This window comes from Equus asinus, chromosome 21 (assembly GCF_041296235.1).
Source record: "Equus asinus isolate D_3611 breed Donkey chromosome 21, EquAss-T2T_v2, whole genome shotgun sequence".
Taxonomy (NCBI): Eukaryota; Metazoa; Chordata; class Mammalia; order Perissodactyla; family Equidae; genus Equus; species Equus asinus.
Window position 1 is genome coordinate 24238819 of NC_091810.1, and position 18319 is coordinate 24257137.

Consider the following 18319-nt stretch of genomic DNA (forward strand, 5'->3'; position numbering starts at 1 on the left):
GTACAAAACAGGATGAATTTATTATCTTACAAGTTCTGAAGGTCAGAAGTCTGAAAGCAGTTTCACTGAGTTAAAATCAAGGCCCCAGCAGGCCTGCATTCCTTCTGGCGGATCCAGGGAAGAATATTTGCTTGTCTTTTCCAGCTTCTGGAGTGGCCGCTACTTCCATCCTCAAAGCCAGCAGTAGCTGGTCAAGTCTTACTGTGACACTCCTCTTCTATAGTCAAATAACCCTCTGCCTCCCTCTTACAGGGACTCTTATGATTACATTGGGCCCACCCAGTAATCTAGGATAATCTCAAATTCTTAATCACTTTTGCAAAGTCCTGTAAGGCAATATATTCACAGGTTTCGGGGATTAGAATGTGGACATCTTGAGGAGGGGAGGGTTGTGGAATTATTCAGCCTACCACAGCCTACTCCAAGTATATGCCGTAACAACCATAGGTTAAAGTTCATGGACTCCGTTCATTGGAGAATTCCAACTCAAAGCCTTCTTTCTCTTAATTTTGGCACTATTCCAATAAACTGGGTTTGCCATTTCTTATTAACCCACTGCCACTTACAAACAGTCAATCATCGTGTGCCTGTGAGAGGTCTGGAAGTTAGGGACCTCATTTCTGCCCACATTTCATTGGCCAGAACTTGGTCACATGCCTGCCTGCCTCCCCAAACTCAAAGGAGCTGGGAAATATGGGCCAATGCCCCAGAGAAAAAAGAAAGTTTCATAAATTCATACCAGTGTCCATCACATTCTCTGGCTGTTGTAATAATCCAAGTTAGAAATGAGGGCAGAGGAGGGATCCAAGAGGGTAAAAATCACTGAAAGGGAAAAGAGAGACAACTAAGATAAGCTTCCACTTTGTACACTTTGTAGTTTGCAAAGACTCATGGGGAAGAGAGCGAGGAAGACCTGAGCACCTGAAATCTACCACTCGTCTGGCTTGCCTTAGAGAGTTTTGGATGCTGAGCCAAACTGTCTCCTGGAAGAACTCAGAATTGCTGCACAGTATTCCAGGCCAGATTACACAGACCAGTGAACAGACCCACACTGAATATGAACAGAACCATTTCCTTGGTGCACTGAGAACATCACAAAACGTAACATAAAGGAAAAGCTAGCAATTCTTTTTAAGTGAAGAAAAAATATTTTTCCTTTCTGCTTTCTATAGCTAATTACTAGATATTGAAAGCAGAAAGAAATTAGAAGACTGAAAATTGGCCTCAAAGCACAGCCTGAGTCCAGCGAACTCAAGGAGCCGATCTTAATAGAGGTGAGTTTTCTAGTACCTCTCTCTCCTCATCACAAAACCTCCCTGTTACCCCCAGAGGCAATACTTTTCCTTCCATTCTGTTGTCATTTGTTTTAGGTGGGATTTGGAGTATCAGGTTGCCTTTTCTCTGGGTTTGGAGAGTGGGAAAATTAAGTTTGAATGCAAAGTCACCTCCAAGTTACTGAGTGTCTTGGTAAAGTCAATTAGTGAGGAAAGAAATAAACCAGACGCTCCTCAAGATAATAAAAACATCAGGTTAGGTCATGGATTTTAAAGCCTTGTGTGATCTTATCAGCGTAGCTAAATAATTTGAATCCGAATTTTAGAGCGCATGATTTTCTATAGTTTCAAAGTAACCATGGAAATAAATACTAGCTCATAAACCCAGCGCTGGGAGAAACTAAGGTACCAGATTAAACTCACAGAGTAGGTTTGAGGAAATGGGTGCATCTAGGAGGCAGGTAATACCTTTTGCTTTTCTGTTCTAAAATTTTTTTATTTGGCTTTCATGGAATTTTGAGACTGGAAAAGTCTGGACTCACTCAGCTCAAGGATAAATCAATACTAAATGAAACATTTGGTCATACAAATAAAAACCTTTTCCAGCCCTGGCACCACAGCTTCTGATTTGAAATGACCAGAGGACACACATTTGCCTTAGAACAAACCCCTATTGCCAAAGTTGACTAGATGAGATTAATATCTGAGAACCTCCAGGTAAGATACTCTCTGGAATCAAAAAGTTGGTTTTCTACAAAACAGATGATTGTAAAGTACAAACGAAATACTAGATGTGAAGCTATTTTGAAGGGTCTAAAGTACTACACAAATGCAAACTGTTAACATTTTCAGTAGATTTGTTCATATCCCACAGAACTGTGTTTGCTTCAGCTAAGGTATAACGTGTACTTTGGAATCAGGTCTGGCTTCAAATCTACCATTTACTAAACATGAAAGCCTGCGAAAGTTTCATAATTTCACTCAGCCTTAATTGTTTTCATCTTTTATTGGGAATAATAGGAACTTCATGAAATTATTAGGAAGATCAAACAAGAAGTGTACAGCACAGTGCCCAGCGTATGCAACACCTTCAGTAAATGTTAGTTTCATTCACTCTTGCAACACAGCACAAGGGTTGATAGATGCCATCTAGGAGTGTGGATGTCCTTGAGGCAGGATTTTGCATGTGACTGTCAAAAATCTGAACCAACAGTTGAATGGCAGTCAACCATATGATCTGGTCCTTTGGCTAGCCCAAGTAGGAAATCACAATATTCATCTGAGTAAACCAAAGGTTAGTCACCTGGCAGGAATTGCCAACTGTGATTGGAGACGGTGAACCTTACCAAATGCATTATTTGCCTACCTATCAGACAAGCCCTCCTAGGTGAACTTCACAAACCTCTTGGGTCTAAGAAATGAAATTAGAAATGTCAAGGGAAGAGAGTTCCGTTGAGTTTTCTATACTGTGATAATTGAGAATCATATGGCATTTTATCAAAAGCGAGAGAATTTTCGCCTTTCATGGAAGATTGCTGGCTGATCTAGAGACTCAGTACCAAAGAAAGAGAGGCCTTGTTCTTGAGAATTGGCACCTTTTTTTCAAACTTTCTTCAAAAGTGTTGTGTGCCAACTATGTTCCAAGCATGTGAAGTACTTTACACCAGTTGTCTCACGTAATCCTTAAAACTTTATGAGGACGTATATTTATTATCACAGTTTCCAGTCACAAAGCAGGGTTATCCAGCTCTAAAGTCTGTGCTGGCAATGACTGTGTGTTTCACCCTGTCCTCAAGAGACTCTCCTTTGCAAGGCACCTGTTGCCACACAGACCCAGGTACATCCACAGCAAAACTAGGAGAATAGTCCCCAGAGTGGGGGATTGTACCCCTGGTTGTTTGAAGATAATTTTAAGTTGTATGTAATATTAAGTAACACTGATTAACGTAACAAGAAAATTACTCCCTTACCTTTTTTGTAGCACAAGGAGAACCGCTTAGCCTGGTGTTGGCCTGTCTTTAACTCCTCCAACACTTTTTAATCCCCCAGAGAGCAGACCTCCGGCTATAGTGAGATTTCTGCAGCAGATACTATCCAGTTAGAGTTTAATAACTATCTTTGCTTTCAGCATATATTTTTAATTACTTTCTAGGTACTGCTGCACTTTCATTTATGGGAGCAGGATATATGTTTCCTTTAAAGAATAAATTTATTTCTATTTATTGTAAACTTAATTCCTTTAAAAATAGCTTGAAGGTATACATCTAAATCTAATGCAGTGTTATACGTCAATTCTATCTAAATGAATAAATAAATACATAGTAAATAAGAAGAGAATGCCTATCAGGAAAAATCAGAAGTAGACACAGTTTTACTCAGCAAATCTACCTGTGAGGTTGCCCCCATGTGAAGTCAGGGTGAAAAGCAGGGTTAAGATGACAACTTCTAGGAGGAGTGAAGGAGATGTAACTGTCTTGAGTGGCTGCCAAGTTTCAGATTAGATGCGAGCTTTCCCATCTCGGATTCCTGGAAGAATCAAGCTCTAATGTACAAAGGTTATCTATAGTATGTAGTGAGTTAACTTCCCTCTTAAGTATCTGGACTAGTTCTAGATGTGAGCAATAAAAAAAGATATTATTTACTGAGTAAATAGTAGTACCGGTGGTGGAAAAATTATTGAAAGTCTTAAAGTGCTACACAGTGATGAGTAAAACCATAAATGTGGTACTAGAATGACCAGAATTTGAGCCATTCTCCACTGACATACAATAGAAGAGCCCATGTAGAAGCCACTGTAAAAGTACAAGGGTGAAGACTGCCCTCAAGTATGAGCAGCAGTCCCAGTGGTCTTCTGTTGGGGACAGTTTTGCTCCCCTGAGGACATGTGGCAATGTCTGGACACATCTGGGTTGTCAGAATTTGGGGGATGGGGATGGGAGTTGTGCTACTGGCATCTAGTGGGTAGACACCAGGAATGTTGCTAAACATCCTGCGGGGCACAGGACAGCCCACAACAAAGAATTGTCCAGCCCATCATGTCAATTGTGCTGAGGTGCAGAAACCCTGTCCCACTCCAACTGTAAGTGTTGGAGGTAACAGCTGCTGCCCCTTATCTTTATCTGAAGGCCAAGACCCTATTTGATAAAGTTCATTTGTCACATTATACTTGGAAATTCTTTTTGTGTGATTTGATCTGTACAATTTTCTGCTTGTTCTAGAGAAATTCTCCCGTTATAAAGTATCTTCCATATTAACTTTTAATTCAGAGTGTGTCCCAGCAGTGAGCTGTAGTCTTGCCCCTGGTCCTGTTATAACTAGATGTGCAGGCCTTTTGATAACCATTTTTTAAATTGTTTCAGCTTTTAAAAGGAACCTTATCTGGGTGGTTCTGATCAAAGGAATGTGATAGTTTTTATTTCAGCTGTTTGGTCCATTTCATTGCAGATTTTCTTACAATTTTTATCCTGTAGCTTATTTTACCCTTTGCTTGTAATCTATATTTTACTTTAAAAAATCACTCTATAATGACATGTAATTTACCACATGCAATTAAACAGGTGTGATGTCAGCATTCTCAGCCTCAGTTCCTATTATTGAAGAATGTATAGGGGCCTGGTTTGAAATTGTACCACCATTGGTCCATATCTGAAAATTGGATTTTCAGACCAATTACACGACTTCATTTTCTTGTCTCTTTCTCCTAAACATAAACTTCAGAAAGTAAACCTTAGTTCATTGAAGATTTCTGTCACTGTAGAGATGGAAAACTAGAGTTTTTCTATAACGTGACTATCCTGTGTTTGGTAAAAAATGCTTACTGGTATTACTCAATGAAATGGACAAGAACCATGTAAGGCTATACATTCATTTTTATAAAGGAAAGAAAGAATATTTAATTGGCTTTTATTCTAGAATTACTTGAGGGTGGGGAATCTTGGAAGCCCAATAATATTTACTAATAATTGACACCTTACAAAATCAGCCCCTATCCACAGACTCAGAGGCTATTGTCTGTATTGGGTAGTACCTCATTGATTGAATATTTGTCAATTCTGTGCTTCAACAATGCAAAGCAATTGCAAATCTAACAAACCTTGCTCCCGAAATGCAGGATTTCAGAAAGCTTATGAAAGAGAAGAAAAACTGCTCTAAGTGAACACAAAGCCATTGACACATAAGGATCTAGTAGTGTCAGACAGCTAACAATTAAGAGAAAATCGACAAGAATGATTATAAGATAAATACTTCAAAAGAGAAAGATTTAAATATCAAAGATGAAGAGAAGCTCTTGGGAAAATTGCTCAAGCCTTTAAATACTTTTGCAGAATTGACCCTGTGGGGATTGGAATTGGCCACCCCAAGATATGTCTGTTTGGCATGAGGATTATTTTGGGCTGGTTACTTTTAAAAACTGCAGACACGAGAGAAACTCTGAAAAGTAGAAGTTACCCTTTGTTAAGAGACATTTACATTTGTAAGGGAAATCTCCATCTGTAAAGGTGTCTCCCTCTCTGTACTGGGAAGAGGGGGGATGACCTTATCTCTAGAAACTCTTATCAGTACAGAAGACAAGGACTTAAATCTGCATAATAACCTTACTCCTCTTTACTGTGCCTTTCTGGTGATCTCCCATAACTGACTCCCCCCACCCCCAACATCCTCCTTTGCCTTTAGCTGAGGATGGTATTTAAGATGAGAACCTCCACCATTTTGGTGAGTTGCTCAGTTTTCCTGAGTCTCTCCCATGCATACACGTTATAAAGCTTGGTTTAATTTTCTCCTGTTACTCTGTCTCATGTGAATTTAATTCGTTGTCTGGCCAGAAGTACCTAGAGTGGGTAGAAGAAATGTCTTCCTCCCTATAACCCCCTTGATTATCACACTGTGAAAGTCAAACATGAAATAAAGGATATTGTATCACTCTGCTGTTCAAATTAGTCAGAAAAAAATTATTCTTGCCCCCAAATAATCAATGTTTGATTCAAGCTGTGCTCATTCTGACATTTTATGCATTGTTGCAGTCATAATTTAAATGTTAATTTTGGAATAAAATTTTATAATTTTATTTTCATTTTTCAAGATAACATTCCAATCAAACATTTCACTATTTCCTATGAATTTTTGGTCCCCATTTTAATTGCATTCATTTTAAATGGTCTTTTTCCAGTACCAATTATCCTTGGACGGCTATCACTCCTGTAATAGAATCTTATAAAATAGTACAGTTGAAAGAACTTTCAGAAGTCATTAAGTTCATCACCCTTTTCCAAATAAAGAAATTATTATTTGAGTGAGAGAGTGAGATTGCCACCTGTCCCAAAGTTACAAACTATACAAAACATTTTAATGGAGTATAAAATCACTATAATCCAATAAAATAATTTCCAGACAAGAAGAGTAACTCTTTTGAAGACCCTCTGATGGTGCTTCTGAGTTTGAAATCATTTATTCATATAATAGTAATAAGTTTAACTATTTTTGCCCATATTTTGCCCATCAATCCCCTTCATGTTTTCAATAAATGGGTGAGACAATGACAATTATGAATTTCATATCTTCCACTTCCTCTGGATTAGTCATTCTCTGCTCCTCCTGAAAATCTGTTCCAGCTCACTGTTTATTTTTATTTTCTCCTTCATTTAGTATATGTGATGGATCACGGTACAATTAATTCAAATTACCAACATATCATTATGATAATCTTTTTAACTACCTTAAAATGAATATGGTCCTGATTTGACAAGTTCTCACTGTTTTGTATAGGAAACCATATGAAGGCATCTGTTTTCTTCATGTTCTGAGGATGATGAGGTTATCATGTTCTTACAGTGTTTTTTCTCCCCACTTCCACCTTACTCAGCATCTATGTCCTGATTTATCCCAGGAAGCTCAAACTGGTAATCCATGAGCCAGAAATGGCCTACAAATGTCTTTTTCCCCATACCTATTTGATTTTTTACAATTTGTATTAGTAGCTACAAATGAGCATAAGTGAAGCTATCTTGTATGCTGAATGAGCCCAGCCCCTCCTCTGTGTGACTACTCGCTGCTCTGCACTTACTGTAAAAAAATTCATGTGCTCTTCTGATTTATGGCCTCCACTTACACATGTACTCCCCTATAGCTTGATAAATTAAAACTTTGTTCTATGAGTTCCTCCCTAGGAACAGGCTGACCACAGGCGGGAAACACACCTATAAGGTATCCATCACAGCTGACATAAGAAGGGAACAGTGTGATGCCTGGAGCCTGTCACGCTTGGAGACCAACATCCCTGGATGCCCTCCTCACTGCCCATTTTCCCTCTATAGCTACCTCAAGGTGCTGTAATTTTTGAAGATGGTTTTTTTTGAGAAATTAGTCTGCCATCTTCCTGATTATGCCAGCTAATTGAATTAAAACTTCCTTTCTCAATCCCTAACTTGTTGTGATTAATTAGCTCAGATCTCAGCAAGCAGAGTGAACCCATTGCTTGGTAACAACACCAGCTTAAAAAATCGGATTATTTACTTAAATCCAAATTTCTAGCTTTTCTCTAAAAGAGGGCAGATCTTGCGATATTGCTTTACCATCGGCACTGATGCGGGGTCGGCGAGCCGAGGAGTCGAAAGAAAGATTTCTTGGACTCTCAAGATCTGGCAGTAGTGCTCTTTTATTTAGAGAATAGTGTAGCATGGGGACAGGACCCATGGGCAGTCAGAGCTTCTGCTGCCGCTTCTGCTGCCCCCGCTGGCATGGGGACAGGACCCATGGACAGGCAGAGCTGGTGCGTGGGGACAAGACCCACGGGCAGTCAGAGCTCCTGCTGCTGCCGCTGCTGCTGCCCCCGCTGGCATGGGGACAGGACCCATGGGCAGGCAGAGCTGGTGCGTGGGGACAGGACCCACGGGCAGTCAGAGCTCCTGCTGCTGCCGCTTCTGCTGCTGCCCTGAGTTGAGGGTTAGGGCTAAATTTAAGGCATAGGTATGTGAGTCATCTCTTTACGAAGACAAAGGAAAGAACAAAAAAAGTTAAAATGGTATCAGTGCAGGTGGGGTCTGGTCGTTGGGTGATCCCATGACTTTTAGACAAGAATCAAATCGGATTAAGTAAAGGTCAGAAGCCACCACCCTAAATCAGTTACATGAGATTGCCAGACAGCAACTAACTTAAGTTCTTGCCTTCCCCATTAAGAGTTTCTAGGGATAAGGTCATCTCTCTTCTTCTTCCTGGTACAGAGAGGGAGGCACCTTTTACAGATAGAGATTTAAATGTGTCCCAACAAGGGCAGTTTCCATTCCCCAGAGCCTCCTTCCCTGTCCCAGTTTATCAAAAGCAATCAGCCCAAAACAATTCCAATGCCAAAGAGTCATACCTTGGGGTGACCGATTTCAGGTCCCTACAAGCTCATCCCCCACTTCCTTCACAAATGCAAATGTCTCTCAAAAGGGCAAGCAAAATTCCAGTCCTCGGAGCCTGCTTCTCATCTGTAGTTTTAAAAGTAACCAGCCTAAAATCCTCATCAGGCACCAGTCAGCTAAGGCTTGGTAACAATTGGCCCCTTTTTACAGAACACCCACTCTGCAGGGTGCTTCACTCCCATCAAGTCCTATTGTCCCTGTTAAGACAAAATATCAGTCACCATTTTGATTGTGATAGTCTTTTCTTACACTAGAGTTAAGGTGAAATATTTTATGTATCCATGCCCCTAGAGAAAGTGGGAAATGAAAAGACAGAGAAGGCTGCATCTTTCACAGAAAATGAGAAGGAGCCTTCTTACACTCACTTCCCCCCCCCCCCCCCCATTCTCCTGTAGGCCTTTGCGTTGGCAATCCCTGATTAAACCTATTGTTCTCCGTCACTTCGTCGTTTGTACTAGGCAGGGTTCTCCAGAGAAACAGAATCATTAGGCTATATATCTCTAGAAAGAGATTTATTATAGGGTAGTGGCTCATGCAATTATGGAGGCTGAGAAGTCCTCCGATCTACCATCTGTAAGCTGGAGACCCAAGAAAGCCAGAGTGTATTTCAAAGGTCCGAGAGATGGGGAGCCAGCGATGTACATTCCAGTCCAAGTCTGAAGGCCTGAGAACCAAGAACATCAAGGGCAGGAGATCAATGTTACAGCTCAAGCAGTCAGGCAGAGCTACTTCAACCTTCCTGTCTTTTTGTTCTATTCAGGCCCTCAACAGATTGGATGATGCCTGCCCACATTGGGGTGGGCCATCTGGTTCACTCAGTACATCAATTCAAATGCTAATCTCATCTGGAAACACCCTCACAGACACACCCAGAAATTATATTTAACAAGCTATCTGGGCATCCTGTGGCCCAGTCAAGTTGACAAAATTAACCATCACTGTGTTCTTTTCATGAAGAAGAAAAAGTATGAATCAATATATGAATTGATGCAGAAGAAAAGTGTGTATATGCTTCATGGACTAAAGTAGCCTGTCGGTGAGGATGTTCCACCAGTGTTTGGAAGTTCACACCACAAATCTTAAAACCAAGAGGTTTTCATACTGGACTACTGGATACATGATGATCAGATTGTTTATTCCCAGTGCAATACGTTTTCCAGGAAAGTTTGAGTTCTGCCAGAAATTTACGTGAAAAGAGGACAAGACAACGTAGGTATCTCTATTGTATTTAGTGCTTTAGAATCATCTAGGTTTTACTGACTCATTTTCGACTTCCTTCCCTCTTCCTTTTATATGCTCAACATAAGGAGGTCTCGTGCTATCTTAAACTGATTTAAGCTTAAATGGAAGTGTTTGCCTGCTTGTCTTGATAAGAGCAGACTAATGCCTTTTTCCTCTTCCCAAGAGAAGAAATCTTCTAGAATGTGTGAAACTGTTGACAGCACGTCCCAATTCCCAACAGACAATCTGGTCGTTTACTTAACATTCCACCCTGGTGGCTACACTGAGGAGCTCAAAGGTCAAGCTCCTAATCAAAGCTCTAGTGGAGTATTTTAAAAGACAGCCAGTAGCCATCCAGCTAACGACCAAGAGAGTTTAAAGCTTTGTGGCATGTTTATATCTAACCTTCGTCTATTAACCTCAAGGAAAGGTAATGGAACTTGCACTCAAGAGAGATGATATTATCTACTTCAAGATAAATCTATTTAATGAATAAATAATAAGAAAATTTTTAAAGGAAATGAAATTCCTGGGGACACTTTGGAAAAAATTTAAAATTGCAATTTGGGAATGTGTTTACCAGATAAGTATGTAAATGGTAATTAGTCCACGATTTCTAAGCTGGAAAGTTTCTTCATTACTAAATAATGCACTAGGAAGAAAACAAACCACTACCACGAAATCTGCAATAACCCACATCGACTAAATATGGATTTCTAGAATCCTATTTTAACTAGCTGTATTAAAATGCCCTTGTAACAATATCAAGCAGTAATAAAGACACTTGGAAGGAGGCGTGGAATAGAAATAGATGAAACAGCTATAATAAAAATATCTTTTTCTTGAGTGATCTATAGGATCAGGAAAGAGATGGGTGATAGTTAACCGTGGTGAGAGAGATTAATGTGTGTTTGTTAGCCTATTTACACTGGGGTAAAACAAAGATTAAAAGAGAGAGCTTATTAATGTTTCACTCAACCCTTTAAGACCTTCCCCCACCCCAACCATTACTTACCAAGGAAATTTGAAACCCTTTCTGGCATTCAAGACCCTTCACCATCTGGCCTTTGTTTTAAACAGATTTCCTACTTCTCCCAACAGAAAGTAGTAAAGCGTAGGGCTATGGGTCTGGGTTTAATTTCCAATCCTACCCATAACTAGCTGTGGGACTTTGGATAAGGTTCTTCGATTTCTCTTAGCCTCAATCTATCTGTAAAAGGGGTCATTCATCACAGGCTTAATGACGATTAAATGAGATAGTCCATGTCATGGACTAAGCTCCCTGCTTGACAGAAATGTTAGCTATTACAAAGATAAATTTAACTTCTCTGTTCCCTGGCAGTGACTCACCTTCAGGCTTTTGTGTAAATTAGTCCTTCCTGCTTGAAGGCTCTTCCCACCCCATCTCTTCAAGTCCAAATCTATCAAGTGCCTCTCCATGAAGCTTCCTGACCCCCCACCTCCTCTGAATGTCACATTTTACCTCTCCTGCTTCCTCTTCTTTTCCCTGGAAGACACACACTCAGCAACTGCTTGTAAGCTCCATGAGGACAGGAAGCATGTCCCAGTCATCTTTGTTATAGTCACAGTGCCAATCCCAGCGTCCAACAGATGTTAGGCGCTGTATAAATACGAGATGATGAAAGAGGCAGGCAGATGAAAAGGTGAAATGAAGGGAGAGGAATGGGAGCCAGAGAAAGAGGGAAATGGAAGGTGAGAACACAGATACATCCAATGAAGGCCCCCAGAGAAGGCAGCGGAAGGAAGGACTGAGTGGGAGAGAATGAAAAGCAGCGTGTAGGTACGTGACTATGTTCTTCCCTTCCACAGTTGCTGCCGCCAGCCAGTAAATGGCTCCTAGAGCTCTTCAGTGGGATTTCTGCTAGAATAAAGCAGCTCTGTGTAAACAATATCCCTGTGTGGTCATAACAGAATGTGCAATAGGCTCTCTGTGTGAGGGAATATATAATAGACTCTCTGATGAGGTGGCTGCTTCGCTCCTTTGCTATTTCTGTGCACTGCTCTAATGAAATCTCAGAATATAGTAAAACCAGGACCACTGGAATTGTGGTGTTGGAGAGGACATAGCAGAAAAGGATAAGTCTCTCTGAGGCTCCGGGTGACCCCTCCACCATCACCCTGGCCTGCATCAGCCTCAGCGTCCGTGGAAATCATTCTCACCATGACGCGTGCTCACAATTCTGGTTCTTCCCTCACCTACATCCTGTAGCTGCTGCTGCCTGTTATCTCTAAAAGGTAGATTAGAGGGATTTCTGTCTATTTTCAGCCATCCCGTTGGAATTCAATAATCCTCTTCCAGAGGTGTCTCTGCCTGAGATTTTCATTACTTGATGTCAAAACCAGCCACTGGAGAAGTTCTGATAAGGCAGGTGGAGGCTGGGCATTGCTGGGGACAAAAGGGTGTCACTCCCAGATTCTCCTCCCTAGAGCCCTGCCGTCCAGAGTTTAGGGCTGGTCTTACCAACTACAGACACAGCTGTTCGTGTTATGTGGCTCCAGCGACTTCGGAAGGGATCTTGCTCCCAAATTCTCCCACATCAGCCTCTGTTCTTTGACGGATCATGGACAAAGGTACAGCTCAGCACACACATACCTTGAGATGACAGTTGCAGTTTGATCTCCTACTATGTACCCAGCCTTACACTATGCCTTGTACGGACATTATGTGCTTTAACTTACCCTATATTGGGCTGGCCCAGTGGCATGGTGGTTAAGTTCAGCACGCTCCACTTTGGCTGCCCTGGGTTCACAGGTTCAGATCTCAGATGCAGACCTGCACCACTCATCAGCCACGCTGTGGCATGGCCCACATATAAAGTGGAGGAGGATTGGCCTAGGTGTTAGCTCAGGGCTAATCTTCTTCAGCAAAAAAAAAAAAAAAAGAAGAAGAAGTTAACCTTATATCAATTGTATTCATTCACATATTCATTTATACAATAGACATTTACTCAGCACCTATAATTTTCAAAGAAATGAAGATAGAGCAGTTAACAAATCAGTCTCTGCTCTCCTAAAGCTTATAGAAATAAAAAAATATTTAACATGTCAGATTGTTTAAATATATAACAAGTGCTCTGATGAAAATAAGCAAAGCACAGTCAAGGAATAGAGAATGTGACTGGGAGAGGGGGAGACTATTATTTTATATAAAGGGGTCAGGGAAGGCCTCTCTGATAAGGTCACTCTTAAGCAAAAGTCAGAAGGAAGGGAGGGAATAAATGCTGTGGGAAGAGGAGTATAAGGGAAGGGGCCAGAAGTGCAAAGGCCCTGAGGCAGGAGTGTGTTGAGTGTTTCTCAGGAACAGCATGAAGGTAGGTGTAGTGGGAATGGAGTGAAGAAGAAGAAGTGATGGAGGGGAGGTAAGGGAGGAGGGGTGGAGCCTGGTCATACACAGTCTGGTCAGGGTTGGAATTTTGGTTTTCCCTGAGTGAGATGGGGAGATTTGAGCAGGTAAAGGCCCTGATGTGAGCTGTGTTTCACAATATTTCCTCCTATTGTTGTGTGACAAACCACAAGAAGGAAAGATACAAGCAGGCAAATGGCGGCAAGAGATGGTGGCATGACTGTGGTAATAAAGTGGTGAGAAGTGGCCAAATTCTCTACATAGTTACTAATGGATTGAATGTGGAGTGTGTGTAAGAGAAAGAGAGGAGCCAGGAATATCTCCAGGGCTTCGGGCCTGAGCAACTGGACAAATGGAGCTGCCATTTTCTGAGATGGGAAAGGCTGGGAAAGGAGCAGATTAACTTAAGTCTATGAGGAGGTATTATTGCCTCATTTTACAGATAGGGATACTCAGGCATGGAGTTACAACAAGTTTCCCCAGATCACACAGCTAGAAAAAGATGAAGTGGGTTTGACCCTAACCCTATTTGATCCTATCAACCCAGCTAATTCCACAAGGCCAATGTAAATTACAAAATATAGATCATGTGATGATATGTATTACATGATAAATTATATTACTTAGGATTCTCTTAGTTACAAGTGACAGAAATTCTAGACAATCTAACTGAGGCAAAAATTTAGAAAACAAAGGGAAGCAAAAGGAGAAGATAGTCTACTCTCTTGGCTCATGCGGCTGGGAAGGACACTGGGATAAGTAACTCATTGAAAAAAAGAATGAGCTATGGGAACCAGGGTCTCAGAACCTGAACTGAGGGCTCTAAGCCAGTAGGGCTCTCTCTCCATGCACCTGGCATCCTGTTCTTGCCTTCTTCTCTTGAGCGTTGGACTTAACGTCTCCCACTATTGACTGGCTTCCTCCACAGGATGGCAAACCCAGATATTAGCAGCCCTAGCTGTAAATCTCACACAAATTAGAGTTTCTCTCTCCCAACATTTATACACCAATGCAGGGGATAACAATTTGTATCATCATTCAAAACAATTTACTCCCCCATCCCTGTAAAAGGATTGTACCACCTCACCCATTGCCATGTGACTTGCCAGCCCTCCTATGGAACAAGCGTACATCCCACCTTGTTCACTTTTGGCTTGGCCCTGTGACACGCCTTGGTCAATGGAATGAAAGTGCCACATATATGCATATATTCATATATGCCACATATGAACATAAGCTTTGGGAGGCATCATACTTTTCCACCAGCCCTCTTGCTTTTCTCCTCTGCCAGAAGACCAGGCAGACCCCATGGGGACTGCTCCATTGGTCTGGGCCCCAGAATGAAAGGATAAATAGAGCCACAAAGCCAACATAAAGCTGCTGCTGTGTAACATGAACGAAAAGTAAATGTTTCCTGTTTGGAGCCACTGAGATACTGAGGTGGTTTGTTACAGCTCCCTGACATGCCAAGGAAAGACTCTTTGGCTATCTTTATATCATATGCCCTCCCTTGGACCAATTACTGTGCCCAAGGAAATAGTTTACTATATTACTAAAGGAAGCCTAGGCTACATTATGGTTACAACCCCCAAATCTTCATAGTTTAGCAGATCAAACTTTATTTGTAATCATACAAACACCAGTGTGTATCAGCAGGGACTCTCCTCCATCAAATAACTCAGGAGTCTAGGCGCCGTTCTTCAGACACTTGATCTAAATACCTGGCCTCAAAGGTCTCCAAAATGGGAAGAATGCTAGAAGTTTATAAAGCAGGTTTTATAGGGCCATACTTGGAAATTGCATACTCCATTTTCATCCATATCCTACCAAGCAACATGGCCTCACCTAAAAGCAAAGCAGGCTAAAAAATAATAAAGTTTTCCCCTGTGCCCAAGAAGAAGGAAATGAAACCGAATTTGGTTATCCTATGGTGCAGTGTCTACCACAAGAACTAAACCTTGTGCCTTCCTCTCTGATCTTTATTACAAAAGGAGAATAGGAAAAATGAGAAATCCTGACAATAGTAACCACTGCCCGCTCTGCAAGGTAGGATTGCAGTGGTCGCTAACTGCAGGGGCTTAGGAACCAGGGACCTTGAGCTGAGGTCCTCTGGGAGTTTACTTCCCTTATATGTGAAATGCCAAAACAAATGTTAAAAATTATTATTTTAGGGGTCACGGACCTCTTTGGAATTCTTGTAGCAGCCTTGGACCAGAACGTGCATATACATAAGAAGGTTTTAGGGGTTCAGAATCCTTCAAAGTTCATGTGTTTTGAGTCACAATCCTAGAAAATGATATACCAGGCCCCTTCCAACTTTGACTCTTCATGATTCAACTAGATGGATCTGGGAGAAAAATAAAAGGAGGGATATTTGGCAGTGGAGAGGAGACATAACCTACGGGCTATGTGCTCTGCGAACCTGCCCTATGAGCTGTCTTCCTCTGCTTGCCATCAACAATAAAACTTACCCAGAGACATTTTTATCATGTCCCACTGGAACAGATCAAATATATATACATCAGGCGGATTTATTTTCACACATTTTCAATGAGTTGACAATCTCTTATTCTTAACTGAAATATGGCTTGAGCGACATCATCTTATTTGCAATACAGCCTACCTTGCACATCTGAATGACAAATGGCTGATCTACAGGTTGGTAAATAAGCAAACAGCCATCACCTGTGCCATGTTCTCAATTGTTAACATGAATCAGTTTTACACAACGCATCATATATCTTTGAGCAGAGAAAAGAGGCCCTCGGGAAGGCAGAGATGAGAGTCCATCTTGACCACCAAATTCTCTAGGTATTTTGGCACTTATACTGTTTGTTATTGATTTGTATGTCAGAAAAATGGGTCTCAGTCCCTTTTACTAAAACATTATTCTCAGGAAAGAAAGATATTTGTTACACCGCACAGGATGAGGGTGAGGGGAGAGAAGGAAGTTAGCTTCACTCTGTTCTGTGGCCATAGCTAAGATCCTTCCTTAGATTAACACCTTTGCAAATGTTCAAGGTAGATTTTGTGTGACAAAGTATGATGGGGCAGTTACAAGGTACTGTTACTCCTGAAATTATTTAAAAAAAAAAAAAGCTGGGCCAGTCCTGTGGTGCAGCAGTTAAGTTCACGGGCTTCACTTTGGCAGCCCAGGGTTCACAGGTTTGGATCCCCAGCGCAGACCTACACACTGCTCATCAAGCCATGCTGTGGCAGGCGTCCCACAAACAAAGTAGAGGAAGATGGGCGTGGATGTTAGCTCAGGGCCAGTCTTCCTCAGCAAAAAAGAGGACTGGTAGTGGGTGTTAGCTCAGGGCTAATTTCCTTAAAAAAAAAAATAAAGGTAAAAGGGCATACCTAACTGTGGCACAGTTGGAAGTTAGTTCGTACCCTCATTCAATAGACACCTATTGTGTGCCCAAAGTCTACTGGGTGTTGTTTAGACATGACAGAAGCCTGGTTCCAAAACTTAAGAGTCATATTCAAATTAGGGAGATAAGACATATATCATGGAGTCACCTGGGGCAAAGAGACTGGATTCTAAAGCCAGCATGAGAGGCAAGAAAGGCCACAGGCAACATTCTTTCTTGAGGTCCCAAATAAAGGTCTGGGCCATGTTGAAGACCAAGATATCTTGTCCAGTACGTACAACACAGCCAATTTTTCCAATAGTTGAAACAGACCACCAGTTCTTTGGCTGAGCACTGTATGAAGTAGTTAACTTCCCAAAAAGAGGAAAATGAAATTGAATTTGGTAATCCTCAGTGCTGTCTCTGCCCTGGGAGCTACATTTGGTCCAGCCTAAGCCTCTGTAGGATTAAAAAAAAGCACCAAAATTCAGCCAAGTAAATTTGAAGATCTAATCGGCTTTATCAGAAGATTCGTGAATTGAGCAGCATCCCACCTAGCAAGAAGAAAGCTGCTCCAAGGGGTTGTACAAAATGGAAGGTTTTGATGGGGAGAAGGTGGGGCAAGGAAGTTACTGGGGAAAGAAAAAAGAGGATTATTTTGGACCAGGACATCTTCTTTTCTCTTCTCTTTGAACCAGGACCTCCATCGTCTCTTGGGGGAAGGGAACCGGAAGGGTTTTATCATGCAGATTGCCTCTTCTTCCTTTGGGGAAGGATGGAGAGGGCCCACAGGACAGATTCCCTCACTGGTATCGGTCAGAAAATTCTTATCCAGTTGATTAAGATAACATTTCTCGGGAAGGTCAAAACTGCAATTGTTAGGTATTAAAGTAGGCTTGGTATCATGGGTTTTAGCGCAAGTGGTGCCATTTTGGACCTGTGGTTTTCTCTGTAAAAATTACCCCCTTTTATTCAACTCTCAGCCTGACTGAGAGATGCGATCAAAATTTAAGGCATTAGTGCCATTCTCAGCTACCACTCTGTAGTTCTTGCAGTTTTTGATTAATCCCGTGTGTGATATTCACAGGTCACATTTCTGCTTAATTTCTGCCACACTCACATGTCGCAGCTGCAGGTTCACAATCTTTAAGTTGGTCATTCTCTTTGCTTCTGTTCTGACATTCCAGTCTTAGGAAGATTATTTGCTTAGTAGTTAGCAGCTGCAGACAGACATACATTTAAATCTTCAGAGAGGATAAAACTCACGAGGGAGATTATTATAAGTATAATAAGCAGGATAATTCCCAATGTTTGGAGTGTACTTTGGAGCCATGGTCCCCAGTGCCCAAACCAATCAAAATCAAACAAGTCAAAGAAAGACCCCATTGAAGGAGTCATCTTTTTAAGCCAAGTGGCTTGCTCAATGATCTTATGTAATCGAGTTTCAACTTGCTCAGAAGTGTTGATCCAGGTACAGGAAGTGATGCTGGCCACAGCACAGACACCTCCATGCTCAGCTATAAGGTAATCAAGGGTTATCTTATTATCAAGAACAGCTTTGGCCAGAGAATCTAAGGATTTTTGTTGAGCAGCAAAGTGTCTTAGCAATGGAATCTGCAGTGTATCCAAGAGTTAAGAAGAAGCTTCTGATCATATTCTTATTTGTATTTACTCCTAATTAAGGCTTAGCGCCCTGCCAAAGGAAGT

At 41.4% G+C, this 18319-nt stretch overlaps 1 protein-coding gene across 1 annotated transcript in view; it reads left to right on the plus strand.

The window, feature by feature from the left end:
• Positions 1-766: 766 nt before the first annotated feature.
• Positions 767-18319, plus strand: part of CRBN (cereblon) — a 79372-nt gene continuing 61819 nt past the window's right edge. Inside the window, exon 1 of the mRNA XM_070493663.1 lies at positions 767-1274. The gene's annotated coding sequence lies outside the window, so the exon portion shown is untranslated. The remainder of the gene's footprint in view (positions 1275-18319) is intronic.